Source organism: Vicugna pacos, chromosome 14 (assembly GCF_048564905.1).
Source record: "Vicugna pacos chromosome 14, VicPac4, whole genome shotgun sequence".
Classification (NCBI taxonomy): Eukaryota; Metazoa; Chordata; class Mammalia; order Artiodactyla; family Camelidae; genus Vicugna; species Vicugna pacos.
Window position 1 is genome coordinate 21692175 of NC_133000.1, and position 18025 is coordinate 21710199.

The following is an 18025-nucleotide window of genomic DNA, read 5'->3' on the forward strand; positions in this document are numbered from 1 at the left end:
TCAAGAAAGACTATTGAAATGTTTTACTAAAGTCAAGATACATTATGCAATAGTTTGATTTTTTTTTTCATCCTCTTTGCTATTCATGGGAATTTGGGCTTGATGGAAACCAAAATTATATTCTACTAAAGACCTTGCTGCCAGTTGGTGATGTAGGTCATGCCATGCCAGTCACAGGTGTGCCCAGGAGTTCATTGTATAACGAGCAATGACCACCTTTTACAGTACCAAGTTCAAGCTCATTAAGCAGTTTGCAAGGCCTTAGCTAGCTGGCTTACCGTTCAAGCCTTGTCTTTGTTTTCCCCTTGTGCTCCAATTACCTTAATAGGTCAGACTTTCTAAACTTCTGGCAACTGACACCTTGCTTCCACTTCCTGGACACTCCCCCCCTTCATTTTGTTTGACTAGCTTCTATTCGGCCTTAGCTTACAACTAACTCCTTGAGGAAGCCGATCTTGATGCCCCAAGGTTGGAGTGGGTGTCTTTCCTACATTCTCCTTTCCAACCCCAAGCTTACCTGTGTGGTAGCGCCTGCCACTTGGGTGAACTTACCTGTGAATTTCTTCTCCCACTTGGCCAATAACCCCTTGAGAGCAGGGACTGTGTCTGGTGCATAGTGGGCACTCAGGGAATCCATTAAAAACTTCAGGCGGTAAGCTCCTAGATCACCAAGACACAGAGTACTCTGAAAGATCTCAAGGTCTTCTGCCAAGATTTGGAGGATGGCCTTAAACATGTCGTTGTCTTCCTTGGGCTTCAATTTCTTGATCTGTGAGATGGAGGTGATGTCTGGGGCTCTAGGCTGACGCAAAGTACGGTAGCTGGAAACAAGGCGCTCTGAGCTGGGTTTGCAGGGAGACTTGGGAAAGTCATTTAACCCATTCATTCTCCGAATCTCAATTTCTTTGTTAGATAAAGAGGCTGAACTCCGCTCAGTGGATGAGCATGGAGTTGGAGATAGACAGGTGTGGTTGAGCAAGTCACAGCATGCCTCAGTTTCCCTATTTATAAATTTCTCCTTACTCGGCAGCAACCTGGTGAGGACTGAGTTCACCCCAGTCACTAGGGGAGAGAATAAAAATATATGATACGCAAACCAACTCTGGGTGAAGTGCATTCACAATGTCATAGCACATTATCCTCTCATCAGCTTACACAGTAGGTTTTGTAAATCCCTGTTTTAGAGAAGGAAGAAATGGTTCAAGGTCACGCTGTTTGTAAATGGCAGGACTGGCTTCCCAATGTGACTCCAAAGCCTGTGCCTGTCCTGTCTCACCCTGCAGCTCCTCCTTTGTTCCAAGCTCAGCACGGGGGCTGGCACGAAGGCTGTCTACCTTTCCAGGTCTAAGTCTAGTGGTAGGACCTGCTCCAGCCCCAGGAAGGAGCTGGTGCTAACACGAGGCTCTCTGGCCTGCAGATGGAGCGAGGTCTGGCCGGAGCTGGCTGGCGCAGTTGGCCTGGCTGGCTTGCAGCCCTGCTCACGATCTCTCTCCGGAGTTGGGGGAGCGGGCACAGAGGCGTCCAGGCTGCATGCATGGTTTATAAAAAGCCATCAGGAGCACCGTCGTGGGGCTGCAGTCATTTATCTACACTTTTTCCTTGTAAAACGTTACTGACTGTTTTACACCAAGGGCAGTTTATCCTGAATGGGATGTACAGGCATTCAATTCACCTCTACTTTTTGCCAACTCTGCCTTTTCCCCCCTCTTTGCTTCTGAAGTTATATATGGTTCTGAGAGAGGAAGACATTTTCTATCTGAGGGGGAAAAAAGAGCTGACGGCTTTAAAGAGAAACCTTCCATCATAGGAAAGAACATTTGGCTGGAGAGTTAATGCCTTTGTTTTTAAAATTGGAATCCTGCTTCGGTGGTGGTACATTCTTCTAAAAGTGTCCCTATTTCCCATCAGATGCTGAGAAATTTACGGAGATGATCCATATTGTGTACCTTGTGAAGGAGAATGGAGGGCTGGCATCAGCTCTATATTTCAAATGGGGAAACTGAACTCAAAGAGGTGAAAGCTACTGGTAAGACCACAGTGGAAGGCGGCTGGGCAACTTGGGGTTAATCATGGAGAAACAGAGAGAGAGCACTGCTCTCTGAGACAGAGCCTTTCCCTCTGCCATCCCCACCCCCTCACTCTTCTCGTGAACTTCTCCCCCAGTCCCTGAGACCAATATAGTACTCAGTTTGCAGATGAGGAAACTGAGTTTCCGTGACATTAGCAATAGGCTGAAAGTCACCCACTTCGTTATTGCAAAGTGAGCCTCAAGCCCAAACCTCCTGAGCCCAGACCCTCCAGCTGCCTTCATTAGTACCCGGCACTCGCCTGCCGCAGCTTTCATGGAGGACCTAAATATAATGGATTGTTGCTGCACAATGCCAGGATATTTTAATTTATAGAAAAGAATAATGGGGTTCAGGTGAATGCCCTCTTCTGTGCATTCTCTTTGGAATGAGGCTTAGCTTTATTGTCCTTTCACTTCCCGTTAGTTCTAGCTAAAGTGATTCCATCATGACATATAAACCCAAACATGAGTAATTGATGGAGGCCTCAGAGCTTGAACGGGATAAAACCAGACCGGCTCGAATCTCCTGGGTGAAGAATTAACATTTATTGGTTTAGTAGAATGAATTTATGTCCCAATAAAGCCAGTTATGGACTAGACAGTGATTTAATGAGGTGCCTTCTGTAAAAAGAGCAAATATGAACTTCTGGACCTGGATTAGATTGTAACGGATATTCCACCTTTTCAGAAATAGGCAGAAATAGGCAGAAAATCTAGATGATTCCCTTAATCCTTGAAATTGGTGTTTAACCCACTCTGCCTACAGAGTTGAAAGTTGGAGGGAAATTGAATCAGCCTCCAAAAAATCTCAAGCGGGACATTTTTTCATGATTCCCACAAGATCAGGACTCTGAGCTCTTTTGGAGGCTTGAAGAATGAAGATCAGGACAAAGGTCACCATCAAAGAAAAGAAAAGAAATACTGAATCCAGACATGTGTGACACCCTTTAAGTCTAGGGGGTTCTTGCTCTGGGTCTGTTGTGGGGAGGGAGGGGAGGCGCAGAGGGAGTAAAGACCCCACAGCACCTTCTCTGGGGTGGGGCACTGGGCAGAGAAGGACGTCCTTGGCTACCATCCCTGGACCACTGGACTGTGAGTATGTAACATGACAAGCCAAGGTGATCCCTGCCTCCCACTGACCTGTTTACTTCTTCGTAAAGAACTGAGGAACTGTTTTTTTTTTAATAATTAAAATTCTCAGGTCAAAACACTCAGAGTCATCTTGACCCCCCCTCCTTTTTTTTTTTTTTTTTGTATTCCATATTGAATCCATAAGAAAACCCATGGGTTCTACTTCCAAAATAGAATCTGGGCACTTTTCACCATCTCCACGGCTGCCTCGCTAGTTCAGCCACTTTCCTCTCTTTGCCTGGGTCACTTTAATGGCTTCCTAGCTGGTCTTCCTGCTCCTACTTCAGATTCTCCTTCCCAGTCCCCACACACACATTTACATCTGGTCTTAACACAGCAGCCGAAGGGGGATGCCTTTAGAAAAGAAGTCAGACCCTGCCTCCTCTCTGCTCCAATCTGCCGGTGGCTCTCCAGAGCACGCAGAATACAGCAAAAGCCATTACAGTGGCCTGCAAAGACCTACACAGCCAGGCCCTCTGTCACCACCCCTACTCTGCGACCTCATTCCCTACCACCCGGCTCTGTCTGCTGCAGCCTTGCTGTTTCTTGAAGGCCGCAGGTGTGTTTCTGCCTTGAGGCTTCTGCCAGAATCGCTCTTCTTCCAAATATCCACATGGCTCGTTCTCTTGCCAACTTCACGGTTTTGCCCACTCTCATCTTCTCAGTTGATGCCCACCCTATTCATGCTGTAACCCCTCCAAGCCCCTCAAGGACCCCTAAGCCCCCAGATTCATCTCTGCTTTTCCCCGAGCACTTATTACTTCTTGAAATGCTATTGAATTTACTTATTTATTATATGTTTTGTTTCCTTTCTGACTCCCCATTTCAATGTAAGCTCTGCAAGGGCTGGAATCTGATGGTTTTGTCAAGGATGATGCCTGGCACAGTAAGTGTTTGTTGATTGAATGAATGACTGAAAACTCTGCTGAAAGCCATCCTAAAATAGATTTAATACTAATGTGAGAAGCCAGCCTAATTCAGTTTGTTCTTACAGTCTGAAATTTTTGCAGCCTGATTTTTGTTATCTGTTTTGCTTTTAACTCTGGAAAATAAGATATCTTAGATTGGATTGAAGTTATATTTTCCATGTCTATGAAGCTTTGAAATCTTGTGTAGAAGAATGTCAATTAGATAAAGAGGATTTTTAATTGAATAATTGCTGTTAAATCCTATCTTTGTGGATCACATGAGAAATTTTGAAATTTGAAACTAAGTGGAAAAATGAAACTATTAAGAAAAATGCACCTTCTTATAATGTCACCACTGACATTGACAAAATATTTGAGCACCCACTCAGTGCAGAGCACTGGAAAAAAAAACCACATTAAATGTGTGGCACACACATCTGTGCTGCTTTGAGGCCAGATGTTCTAGTTGTGGGAGTTTTATGTTTCCAGTCCTTCTAAACAGGGAAGCCAGATTTCATGCATTTGAATTAACTTTGTGAGGAGTGGCTGGTAAGTGCAGAATGTGGTCAACAGCAAAGAAAGTGGAGAGCAGATGGGTTCAAGCAGAAATATCCTGCAGCCCTTGGCATGATTTTTTTTTATTACACCTTATCAGGCAAAGCATAGACCATGGCTGTCATCCTAGTTCACATTTGTATAGCCCCGTGCAGCTTACAAAGCACTCGCTTATAATAGATCATTTCAAGTGTATAGCCTCTGGGAAAAGATTTGCCAAAATCGTTGTCTCTCCCAGTGCAGTCAGGATGTAGAGTTCGGTCTTGCAGCCCCAGAGGTGAATGGTTCAATGTTGTGTGAGTGATGAGCAGCCCCCAGGAGGAGCCAGGCTGCCAGATGCATGGTGTTGCATGGAGAGTACAGACTCCACCGCCATGCTGCCTGATTTCAAAGCTGGGTTTGCCTCATCCTTGCTGAGATTCTTGGTGCCTCAATTTTATCATCTGTAAAATAGGGTCAGTAATAGTAGCTCCTTACAGGGTCCCCATGAGAATTAAATGAGCTTATAAAGACAGAGAGAGCAATCTTCATCTCTTCCTCAATTTTTGGGTTAGGGTGTTGGAAAGTTTCTCCTTGGAGTCCTTTCTTTGGAGATATAATTTTAATACTGTTGAGGAATAGAATCTATGAGAATCAGATGAAAAGTGTGGACCCTTTGTCCAGAGCAACAGCTATATTCAATGTATATACAATTTTTGCCTGTGATTTCGGGGGGTTTATAAATTCCTGAAATCCAGATCAAGAATCTCCAGGTTAGGGTATTCTGTTTCCAGAAGCCCAAATGAAATTGTCCCTGGTTGAACCATCACTTGAAGCCACCAATGCCTGTAACCACGCTGGTATGAGTTATTGGACCTGTCAAATCTAGAATGTGGAGCACAGGAAGTATGGACTCAAGGAGCGTCTGGCGTGTCCTCTGAGGGATATGCAGGGAGCAACTTGAAGTAGACAGAAGAGACAGAGACAGTGGGACAGGTGTCTCCAGAGAGCAGCTTTCCCAGTGTAATCACTGTCCTGGGACTCTCTCCCCACCACCTTCCAGATTTTCCCTTGCTCTCCTCAGAAGCCAGGGAAAATCTGATGCTCTCTCCCCTTCAGCCTCCTCCCACACTCAGTAACTTCTCCCTGGGGGCAGCCAGCTGCTGAGAAGCCCCAAGAGGGAGAAAGACACCCCAGGGAAAAGGAAGAAGGTATGAGTAGATCATAACGGGGACCGGAACGTGATCTGACAGAGGGAGTTACATACACCACGGAAGCAGGGCTGTGTAATTGGATGTCAGTATGTGTATTTCAAGACATGGTCTCCAGGTATCCCAACTTCCCAGAGAGATGAAAAAGAATCTTTCAGCGTGAAAGCTTGTTACATCTCAAATAAAGCACACTGGTGCTTCCAAGGACAGAGCAGGAACGTGGAGTCACGAGAGCTGCACTGTACGGGATGTCTTTGACGCCTTCTCCCATCACAGCTGGAGGGGTCTTTACATTTCTGCCTTGTGTCCCTTCCTCTTCTGCAGCTTCCAAGTGGGGGAGGGTGGTGTGATGGGCAGTGTTTGGCTGGCAGAGGTAGCAGCCCTGTAATTGGAGCCCAGATCTGCCCTGTGAATGGAAAATGTGCTGATTCTCCATATTTTCTCAGCTGCTAATAGAGGATAATAAAAGCCCCCCCCCCCTTCCTCTTGGGAACTTGGTGAAGATTAATTAGATGCTGCCTGTGAAGTGTTTTAAGCTCTGGCAGAAGGTGCTAGGCACTGTTTCTAAAGTTAGCTTCTTTAACCCATTCCATGAACGAGGAACCTCCCCTCATGAACTGGAGTCTGGGTAGATGCCATCCATTCTCCAAAGTAAAACAGCGGCTGGATGGTGGCGGTTGAGGGGTGTGTGATGATGGAATCAGTGGCCAGTTTCCTCCACTCACTGCAAATAGGAAATCTTTTTATGAACTGTGGGGGCCGGTTGAACATACCTGAGGGAGAGAAGCAGATCTGACCCTGCTGAGGCTTGTCTTGGGGCTGGGGAGGAGGGGACAGGGCACTCAGGCCAAGCTACCAGCAGGCTCTGTTGCAAGAAAACGTGGGGCAAGAGGTTGGGGTCATCTAGGAAAGTGAGATCGGCCATGAGGTGTGGGGGTGGTTGGTTTTTACGGGCAGGTGATTTCATACGATAACAAGTGGGAGGATTATTCCCACCACTTTGGGGAAGGGGCAGGGATTTCCAGGAATTGGGCCGCCGCCCACTTTTTGGCCTTTTATGGTCAGCCTCAGAACTGCCATGGCACCTGTGCCATTTGCCATGCTAATATATTACAATGAGCATATAATGAAGCTCAAGGTCTGCTGGAAGTCAAATCTCCCGCTATCTTGGGCCTCAAGGTCTAGCGGGAGTTGAATTTTCTGCCATTTTGGGCCTAGTCGGGTTCTAACCAGTTTATGTCCTATCCTCAGTCGCTGTGTCATTCTTTTAATGGTTGTGCCCTGTCCCCTTCCCTCCTGTCTCAGCTCCTAGCCTGTGAGGCCGTCCCAAGCATGCCTGCAAGTCCAGCAGAGAGCCACAGAGGCTGGGGTCCCCAGCGGATCTGGACTCTGTGACATCTGCACTTACGAGAATGTTCCCTGGGTACATGTTAGGGGCCTTTTCCCAAGCTCAGTGTCACCATTCTTCCTGGTACCTGGTGAGAAGGGTTATCTCACAATCCTCTTCCAGACTTAAGTGATAATTCTAGTAACCGCAGGGTTTTATGCTGGTAATTCGACCCTGATAGCAGAGCTGTTAATTGCTGCTCTTATCAATGGCCGTTAGAACAAAATTGTTTGAAGTGAAAACAATGCTTTCAGGTGTAACTTGGACTCTTTCCCAGGTTTGGCACCTTGACTTAGTTTAAGATCAGAACATCCTGTTGGAGCTGGGAAGTGAAGATTGGGGCTTGACTCATATCTGTGGGCAGCATGAGTGATTTTTCCTGATTCCTATAATCTCACCTGCAACATTTCAACCTCATCTTCTGCCATTCCAACCCTCAGGATGCCAAGGTAGAGAATTTGCAGTTACTGCCCAGGCCTGACGTTTTCAGACCTGAAACTACTGATTGTTCCAACTCTTCTTTAGTCTCTAATAGCCTTGATCTGCTCATTTGAAAAATGGGGACGATCAGATCTAACTTCTAAGATGCTGTGAGGAAGTGTGGGGTGGTTGAAAGAGCGTGGATTTTGGAGTCAGATGGACAAAGGCTCTCATTCTTCTCTCCCGTTTACCGCATGACTGTGTGGTCTTGTGTTATTAACAAATTTTTCAGAGTCTCAGTTTCCTCCACTGATAAAATGCATGTGATCATGGAGACCTTCATTTGGTACGTGGAAGAGGAGCTCGAACAATAGCACCCTCCCTTTCTTCCTCATCCATACAGCTCATCCTGAAAGTCATAGCTCCCTTGTGGCCACGCAATGGAGGCTCACCATGGAGTCTTCTCTCGCCTTCCCTGGGCTCCAGAATGCTCCGGTCCTGGGCCCGTCTATCTTTCTCAACCTACTCTTATCCTTTGTTGCAGAATGATCACTCCTCTCTCCCTCATCCGACTCCCTGAGAAGCTGGCTTCAGTTCGGGGTTGAGAGGAGAACAATCTCATTAAATTGATTCCTACTAATGTGCTAAGGAATGATCCACCTCTAAACTTTCCAGGAATATTTGCATTTTGTAATGGAATTCCTAATCAGTGGCAGAATGGCCTTGGTAGAATTGGAGGACAAAGGAAAGTGGAGAATTTCAGGCATTACGGAGGAGGCAATGGTGTTAAGACTGGGAAAGTATTGAGGTTGCTCATTTATGCCCCCCCCCCCCGCCCGGTTGCTTACAGGGCCTTGGGTCTAAATCTATCCCTGGGCAGCAGCTATTTGAGAGCTAAATCTAGAGGGAGATGTTATCTGTCCGCACACAAGTGCTAGTCCTTCAAAGATCTGAAGGCTTAAGATCTGGCCTACTGTTAAAACGATTGTTTAGAATTTGTATGGCCCATTTTATTTTCAGAGTTCTTTTCATTCATTAATTAGTTATTCATTTATTTAATGCAGTTTTTAATTGTGTGCTTATTCCATCTTGCAAAGGTGGAATTATTCAGAGGAACATTTAAAAGAAATTAACAGTATGACAGGGCTTATAATTGTGCTTTAATCTTAAATTAATATCCCTCCCGTTTTCACGTTACCAGGACAATTATCCCGAACGGTACCAGAAGCAGGAAATTATGTATTGCCCTATATAGGGCATTCCCTCCCAGAGAGTACGCCATTTATCACGGCTTTTTAATCTCCTCCGTGTGCAACGGAAGATAAAACATCTCCACAATATTTCAGGGTTTGGAGAAGATTAAAGCCCTACAACGTTGTGTTTGTTTCACTCAGTTCCTCCACTGTGTCTAACTGGGTCAAAGTGTAGGTGGGTTTGGATATCCCCGCAAGGATGCAGCTATTTATTTGGAGTTTCTGGGGACCCTCTGAAAGTCACATAATTAGCCCCAGCAGGAATAACTGGAAACAAGCAAGTTTCTCTCAATATTTTCATCTCCCTGAACTTCCTCTTTTTCTGTGCTAACAGAACATGCCTGTGACATTGGCTGAATTCAGAGTCAAAAGGCAAAGCCGGCATTTAGACCCTTGGACTGGCCGTGGATTTCCTGTCCCTTAGAAAAGAGACCCTCACTTTAGGCAGCAGTCCCCTACACGGAAGTGCTGCTCCCATCTTGTCTGCCCTCTGAGCAGGCTTGAGAAAGAGGCTTCAGGACCCTGTAGAACAGCCTGTTGCAAACTGTATTCATCAGGGACCTTCACAGAAACAGAACCAATAGGGTAAACCAATATAAATAGGAACCATACAAACTAATGTTTATATAAATTGACTTACTCCAGTTGTGGGGGCTGTCAAGTCCAAAATCTGGAGGGCAGGCTGGAAACTCAAGTAAGAGTGGAGGTTGCCATCTTGAGTCTGAAGTTTGGAAACTCAAGACAGAATTTCTGTGTTTCAGTTGAGAGGCAGAATTTCTTCTTTTGGGGTAAACTGCAAGTTTTTGCTCTTAAGTCCTTCAACTGATTGGATGTGGCCCACCCATATGGAGAATAATCCACTTTCCCTCATGTCAACTAATTGCTACAAATGATCTTAGCCAAACGGCTGAGAAGGGATTAAAGTCAACTGACTTTAATTCTAATCACATCTAAAAAATATCTTTCCAGTAACACCTAGATGAGTGCTTGACCAAACAACTAGGCACCACGACCTAGCCAAGTTGGCATATAAAATTGACCAGCTAAGAGACCTAGCATCTTGCTGACTTGGAGTCCATGGTACTTTCTTCACATGACAAGCAGTGAACTCCAAACCTTCTTCTTGCCCTGACCATGTCTGCTGAGTTTGCCCAGTTGGCAGTGTCCTCCATCCACCAGGTTCCCTCCTTTGGAGAAGAGCTCAGTGTGGTCCTTGCAGGACAGCCCAGGCTTCGTTTTGTGCACCTCTTCTTCTCTTTCGGCATCACTTCCCCTTGTCCTGTCAGCAGTCTTGATCTCCCACTCAGGAGTTCAGGGCCCTCTCCTTCAATAGCATTTTGGAAAAGCAAACTGTCTTCTATGCATATAATTTACATACAGAAGAATGTACGGACCATTAAGAGCACAGCTGGATGAATTTTCACCAGGTGAGCCTCCTCGGGGAACCAGCCCCAGACCAAGAAACGGAGCACCCCCACTCCTCAGAAGCCCCCCTTGTGTGCCACCCCTGTCATGACCTCTGGGCCTTAAGGGTGACCTCTGTGTTGATCTCTGAATCCACACATCAATTTTCCCTTTCTTGAGTTTCATATAACAGGACGATAGCATAAGTCAGCTTGCACCATAGCCTAGTTTTGTGTGGAGAAACAATGGGACGGGAAATGCTCTGTCCTCACCCTCCATCTCTCCTTGCCAGCAACAAACACAGCAGGTCTGTTACACATGGGACATTGTGCCAGAGACCGTGGATGCACACGGTTGCCTAAAGGATGCTGCAAACAGCACCCTGGAGGCTCTCTGGGGACACTGGGAAGGGACTCTGCATCTGGAGTCTCAGAGCTGGCTTCAGCCCCTCTCTGTCCTCTCAGAAGCCCCCTCCAAGTGAGGGCAGTGCTTCTCATGGGCCCTGTGGAGAAATGGAGCTGGAAATGCTCTCTTGAACTTTCCTTTCCCGGCAGAGCCCCAGGCTGGGAGCTTCGGTCACTCCTGACCCACCTGGTCTTGCCTCTCGGAGCCCTCCTGGTCCTCTGGGACTTTTTGATAGACTACTTGCTGATAAGCACTGTGGTTGGTAACAATTTACCACATCGCCCCTCTGATAAGGTACTTGTATCTTAATAATGCTGGAAGCCATGGGCGGGGGGCAACCCGTGGGGTTTACTTGCTTTCATCTCCTTCGGTGGCTTCGTTCCTCCTCCAGACCCCGACACAGGATGTTGCCCAAGGTTGCATCCTCATGCCCTCTGTTTATCTCATTGCTGCTGATCATAGATATCAGCTCCTTCCATACCTCCAGCTGCTCCTGACCCCTGTGTCTTCTCGGCCAGTGGACTGGGCTCTCACCCATGCCTGAATCCTGCTCCTAAAATGTCCTCTTTCTCTCCCCTACCCCGTCCCCTGCACCATGCCACTGTCTTCGCCCACCTGTCCACAACCCACCCATTTCTTCATTCTGCCTGCAAGATGCTCTCATGTGTCTGTGCCGTTTTTCCGGTCCTCCTGCACCACCGACATCCTCTCCCTCTTTACCTCCATCCAGATTGTTGAAAATGCTGCCCTTCTCGCCTCATCACTCTCCAGCCCCATAGTCCCTGCATCATCACTGGATGCATTATTTAGTCAGCCTTCAATGGCTGCTCAGAGCTGATGGGACAAAGCTCCCCTTGTTGGTTGGGCATCCAACCCCTTCATGACCTGTCCCCAGAAACTCATCTTGGTGGAGATCCTGTGATTTCCCCAGGTGCCCTCAGCCACAGCTCAGCCTCTTCAACTCCTGCTGCTTTTTGCTGCTGCTGCTTTTGTGGAACAAAACGCTTTAGCACTAGGCAGATGAGAAGGCTCTTGAAGATGAAGCCCTTCATCTCAGAGGGTATTCTGGTACCTTCTGCACATCACACAGCCCCTTGACCTGGGAAGCCATTCCTGATGATCCCGGCAAGAAGTGATCTTTCCCTTCCTAAACTCTGCTGCACTTAGGATCTGCACGGTTCTTATCTTACTTAAAATTAATTTTACGTCTGAGTGTTCAGCCTCCCTGTGGTTGACAGAATAATGTTCCCCACACCCATCAAAGAAGTCCATGCCCTAATCACTGGAAACTGTGACTGTTATGTTACAAGGCAAAGGGAAATGAGGATTATAGATGGAATTAACATTGATAATCAGATGACCTTGAGATGAGATGATCCTGGATTATTCACATGAACCTAGTGTCATCACAAGGGTCCTTAAAAGTGGAAGAGGGAAGTGAAGACTCAGTGTCAGAGTGATGTGAACCTGAAGACACTGCTGGCCAAAGACGGGAGGTGGCCATGAGCCAAGGAATGCAGGAGGCTTCTACAAGCTGGAAAAGGTAAGGACGTGAAGACTCCAGAAGGGAACGCACCTCTCATAGCACCTTTGATTTCAGCCCAGTGAGACCTGCCCTAGAAATGAAAGGCACTGAATGTGTGTTGTTTTAAACCAATTTGGTGGTAACGTTTAATAGCAGCAGTAGAAAACAAAGTCCCTTCCAGCTAAATTTTGAGCACAGAGAGGGCAGAAGACATTCCTTATACTTTTTTGTGTGTCCTACACAGTGTAGCTAGTGCCTTGTATACATTAGGTGCTCAGGAAGTGTTTGCTCTATGAATGCAGGCAGGTTCCAAAAAACTGAAGAGAGCAAAGCTGGCCTTTGTGCTTTCCCGCCACCCCCTCACAGCCCGGTTATGTTCATCCTGGTCCCTTGTCATCAACCTTTTTGGTGTCCCACTCTTGATCTTCTGGAATCTCTGTTAATGGATAATGCTTTAAGATTAGACCCTTCCTGGGCATACTTGCACGTAAAAGGGTGGCCCTAGAGCTATAAACACACCCACAGCCAAAGGGAGTAAGCCATAAGGGTGGGACTACTAGGAGGTGAGGCGATGTCCGTGGCCGTGAACCAGCCTCCTGTGGGGTTATTGGCTGTCCTTGCCCATTTCTACTCTGACGGACAAGGAGCCAGAAGACATGGGCCCTAAACCTGGCTCCTCCACCAACTCCCTGGTGTCGTTAGAGGAATCACTTCACCTCCCTGACCCTGAGGAACAGGGATACTGTTAATAAGTTCTTCCCACCTCACGGGCTGTAACTCCAGGCCACCTCAAGAAATGGGGTGAGGACTGACCCTGCCCAGAAATTCAGCAGGTAAGACAGCGAGTCTGGAATGTACCTTCCTTTGTTTTAATATAAAAATAGCATTTAAAATGGACACAACTAGAAGATGCATGTTTGTCCTGTGGCTTTCTATACCTGTGGCATCTTGAGGGTAAGAATGTTGCAGTCTACACAGATGTAGGAAACAAACTAATGGTTACCCAGGGGGGAAGGGGGTGGGAAGGGATAAATTGGGAGTTTGAGATTTGCAAATACTAACTACCATATATAAAATAGATAAACAACAAGTTTACACTGTATAGCACAGGGAACTATATTCAATATCCAGTGATAACCTATAATGAAAAAGAATATGAAAAGAAATATATGTATGTATATGTATGACTGAAGCATTGTGCTGCACACCAGAAATTGACACAACATTGTGAACTGACATACTTCAATAAAAAACAATGCAAAAAAAAAATCAATACCGCAGCCTAGGTGCTTAGCTTGGCTTCCTTGTGTCCACTTTAAATGCTATTTTTATATTAAAACAGACATGTGCACATTCCAGATTCGCTGTCTCACCTGCTGAATTTCCAGGCAGGGTTGACCCTCACTCATGCCATTTCCCAAGGCTGCTTGGAGGTCCAGCCAGCAGGTGCCCAGGCTACTAGATCTATTCTCATTTACACTCTCCCTTTACCCTGCCCCCGGGCTCAGGCAGGGGAGCAGAACCTGGAGCTGGCTGCCCACTTCCCCTCCTGGACTATTATGTATCTCCCCTGTCTTCTCCCAGGGTTGGTTTCCAACCCTCTTGCCTCACTGCCTGGTACAGTCGGCTCTGTTACCTCACGTCCTGTGTGGAGCAACGGCATTTCCATTTCTGCGCAGACACAACTGTGTCCTGCAGGTTGGGCAGTGGAAAGATTTTGTGGCATAGGGGTCACAGTCAGGGTTCTGGTCTCAGCTCTGCCCTCGGCCAGCTGGGAACGCCAAGCAGCTCAGCTCACCTCACCTCTCCGGGTTCTCCCATCCTCAGTGAAAAAAATGGGCTGGGATTAGATGGACTTCGAAACTGGGACAACCAAGAACCCCCCTCAGAATTCTTTAAGGACTCCCATCAGGAGGAAGCCCAACTGCCTCACGATGGCTCACAAGGCCTTTTGTGATCTGGTCCCTGTTAACCTCCAGGGCTTTTTCTTATGCTCATCCTTGGATTCCGACTTCCGGCAATAACGAATGACTTGTAGTTCCCAGAGCTTGGCATATTCTCTCTGATTCCCAGAACTCTGCAGATGGTGCTCCTCTGTCTTTGGCACATTTTCTGTGCCCTTTCCTGCGTCTCTCTCCTTTCGATTCTTCCATACTTTGGGCTCGGCTAAGACTTCACTTCCTGAAGGGGTCCTTCCGACCCCGCCCACTCAGATCCTGTTAGGAGCTATTTTCTTGCAGGCCACTAACACTCTGCCTTTACCTCAATTTTGGCACAATTCTAACAGCCTGCCTGCTTACTTGTCTGAGTCCTGTCCGTCCCCGCTAGTTTATAGTCTTCCTCAAGGCAAGATATGCGATTTGTTTCCTGTGGAATCCCCAGTCCCAAGATCTGTCCTGGCCAATATGGTAGCCACTGGCTACTTGTGGCCACTGACTACTTGTGGCCACTGAGTACTTGAAATGTGGCTGCTCTGAGATGAGATGCACTGAAAGTGTAATGTACACACTGGATTTCAAAGATTTAGTACCAAAACAGAATGCAAAATAATTTTACATTCTTGTTCATACTTTTTTTATATTGATTACTTGTTGGAATGATAAGACTTAGGACATACTGCGTTAAATAAAACATATTATTAATATTAATTTCACCTGGTTTTTTTTCTTCTTCTTGTCCTTTCAATGTGGCTACTAGAAAATTTAAAATCACATGGGAGATTTTGCATGTGGTGGCTTATATCCTATCTCTATTGGACTGCACTGGCCTAGAGTCTGTTACCTGGCACATCTGTTGAGCAAATGAGTTGGTAGATGGGGCTATAGGAAAGGATAGACGACTGTCTTCCTGTCTCAGCCTCAGCCCATGTGGCTTTAAGTGCTCGCTCTGTTTCAGGTGTGACCCCATGGCACTCTCACGCTGAATGCTCTGAGCTGGGTAGTCTTGCAGAGGGCCTGGGTCCCCATGGGATGGAGCAGACTGGAGTGAAATGCACTGCCTGGAGTTTATTGGCCCAGTTCTGCAGGGACATGGTGCACTTTGTCCATATCTTCAGGAATAAAATATTAACTTGACGTCCTCAACTGGGAACAGGGTAGATGCTCATTTTGAGCAATTGCAACGGCCTTCAAGACCATCAGGGTCATTTTTTCTCATCAAAAGTGGGTGAGGACACTTCTCTTACTGGAAACTTCTCATTTTATAATATCTTGAGGCTGTAATCAAACAAATGCGTTAATTGACTTGGAAATTTTCCAAGGCTTTGTACCCTTGAAGAACAAAGACCTCTTTTCTTAAAGACTCTCTGTGGCTTTCTTTTGTGTATACAACTTTGACTTCTTCCTCATCCTGTACTTTGTGGGTTGATTGTAAAACCAGATTGGGAAGCAGGGTTAAGTAGACCATGGAGTCTTTGAACTCTGATTTTTTGAGGATTTAGTGGTTGTTTGGAACAGCCATGGGTGTAGAGGGAACACAGTCTTCTGAGGTGCTAGAGCTCTAACTTGGCACAGAAATGCTTGAGTCCAGCTGCCATTTTGAAAGCCATATTTGACATTTGAAAGCCATGTTTGGGTTTGGGTTCTTTACATGGTGCGTTAATTTCAAAGTGCTTTCACACACAGTATCTCATTTGATCCTGTTTATTGGTGCAAATCCCTTTTAAACAAATCCCTTCCATTGACTTGTCTACTCCATGTCTTCAATTTCTTCTTTCTCATTCTCTGTTAAACCTCCTTGGTCATGTTTTTAGGCATACCACTCTGTATAACTGCTCTGTAAAGGGTCACCCTGACTTGGATGTGGCTAAGTCCAGTCATCAATTCTCAGTCTTCTCATTTTACTTGACCCATTTGAGCCATTTGATACAGGTGGTTGCTCTTTCTCTCTTGAAATTCTTTCTTCATTTGGCTTCAAGAATGTCACACTTGCTTGGCTTTCTTCTGACCTCACAGGCAGCTCCATCTCCTTGGCTGTTACCTTTACATCTCTCTGATGTTTAACCTTGAAGATTTCTAGATCTTAGATCTCAGGTGTCTTTTTTTTTTTTTCAAATCTATAATCACTTCATTGGTGATTTCACCAAGTCCTGTTGTTTTAAATATTATTGATAGGCTAACAATTCTATGAGCCTGGACCTCTGCTGTTAATTTCAGACTTATGTATCCAACTGCCTACACATTTCAAATTGGCTGTCTGAATAGCACCTCCAACGTTATATACCCAAACTGAGCCCCTGAACTTCCCCTCTAAACATGGCCCTCTGTGGTCTTCTTCATTCCAGTTAATGCCAGTGTCATTCTTCCATTCCCTAAGACCAGAGACTTCAGGGACAGCCTCATTTCTCTTTAACAGCCCACAGCAGAGATTTTCATCTCCAACCTCAAGTGGTATCCAGAATGTGACCGTGTCTCCCCATCTCCACTCTTGTCAATCTGCTCTGTACACCACCGTCTCCTGCCTGGGTTATCTCTAAAGTCTCACTATGGGCTCAGCACAGTCTGACTGCCACAGAGTAGTCAGAGTGATTCTGCTCTAATAGAAATCAGTCATTCCTCTACTCAAAGTGGCTCCCACTTACCCAGAAAAACAGCCAGCATCTTTGTAATGGTTTTGAAGGCCTAGTGCAATGTGGCATCCCTCTGGCACCACTGATGAGTCTCTTTTCACTTCATTGCACGCCATCCATCCTGCCGCCACGCTGTGTCATTCAATTCCAGGTGACATGCCTGCCCTGTAATTTTGCATTTGCTTTTCCTTGGGATGTTTTTCCCTTGGATACCCTCGTGTCTTCCTCCTCTACCTCCTTTACACTTGTACTCAAATATCTCCTTCCCACTGAAGTTTTCCCCGATCATCCTACTTAAACATCCACCCCCTAATTTTCCTATTTCCTTTTAGTCCTGAACTTCTTCTCTGTGGCACTGAACACCACCTACCATACTGCATATTTTACTGACTTATACTGTTGATTGTCTGTCTTGTCTTAAACTGTTAGATCAATGAGGGTAGGAATTTTTATTTTAATTACTATATCACATAGCATCTAGAACAGTGCCTGGCATGTAGGACACACTCTATTTTTTTTAATTTGAAGATACTTTATTAAGACCAACAGTTTTCCATTACATTTATTTATAAACTCTCACTAGTCAAAAATAAAATAAATAATAAAAATCTATATTGTCAGGAAACTTAACAACATGACTTTGTTTTACATGTTTGTCTATTTTAAATTACTACAATTTAGACACGTTTAATCATTATACAATATCAGAATGTTGGTCTTAAAGGTATCAACTATGTTGATAAGTAAAATAATGGTAAAAAATTATATTTCAATTTCCCCTTAAAAAAAACCCCAGATACTAGTTTGTTAGTGATGGGAATTTAGAATTATTTTCTTGATCTTGGATTTTAAATATATGGAGTTAAAAAATAAATATTCTTATTCTCTCAAATAAGAGTATTACAGAAGATGAGAGTGGCTGGCATTCTGTCTTGGGAGCAGGCTGTCATATTAACTAAGCATTATTATTATTCTTTCCTCCTTTCTATGAATGAAAGAATTGGGAACTCAGTAAGATTCAAAATGGCACCAAACATGCATGCACACATATAGATACCTCCACATACAAAACAAATTAAAAAAAACAAAACTAAGCACAGGTATAGCATAACCAATTTGTTTGACACAAAGAAGGGTCGGGGGAAGGGTACAAGATCAAGATTATACAGAGACTACTTGTATTTGCTAATGGTTGGTCTGGTCACTGGAGGG

The 18025-nt window shown here is 45.5% G+C and overlaps 2 long non-coding RNA genes across 2 annotated transcripts; one reads left to right on the forward strand and one right to left on the reverse strand.

Moving 5' to 3' along the window:
• The first annotated feature begins 3412 nt into the window (after positions 1–3412).
• Positions 3413–9335, forward strand: LOC140701142 (uncharacterized). The gene is made up of 3 exons (XR_012080044.1): positions 3413–3758; positions 4035–4085; positions 8861–9335. It is a non-coding gene; the product is annotated as an uncharacterized lncRNA (long non-coding RNA).
• LOC140701141 (uncharacterized) lies at positions 5927–11434 on the reverse strand. The gene is made up of 2 exons (XR_012080043.1): positions 11352–11434; positions 5927–6258 (listed from the first exon to the last, which is right to left on the reverse strand). It is a non-coding gene; the product is annotated as an uncharacterized lncRNA (long non-coding RNA).
• Between the last annotated feature and the right edge of the window lie 6591 nt (positions 11435–18025).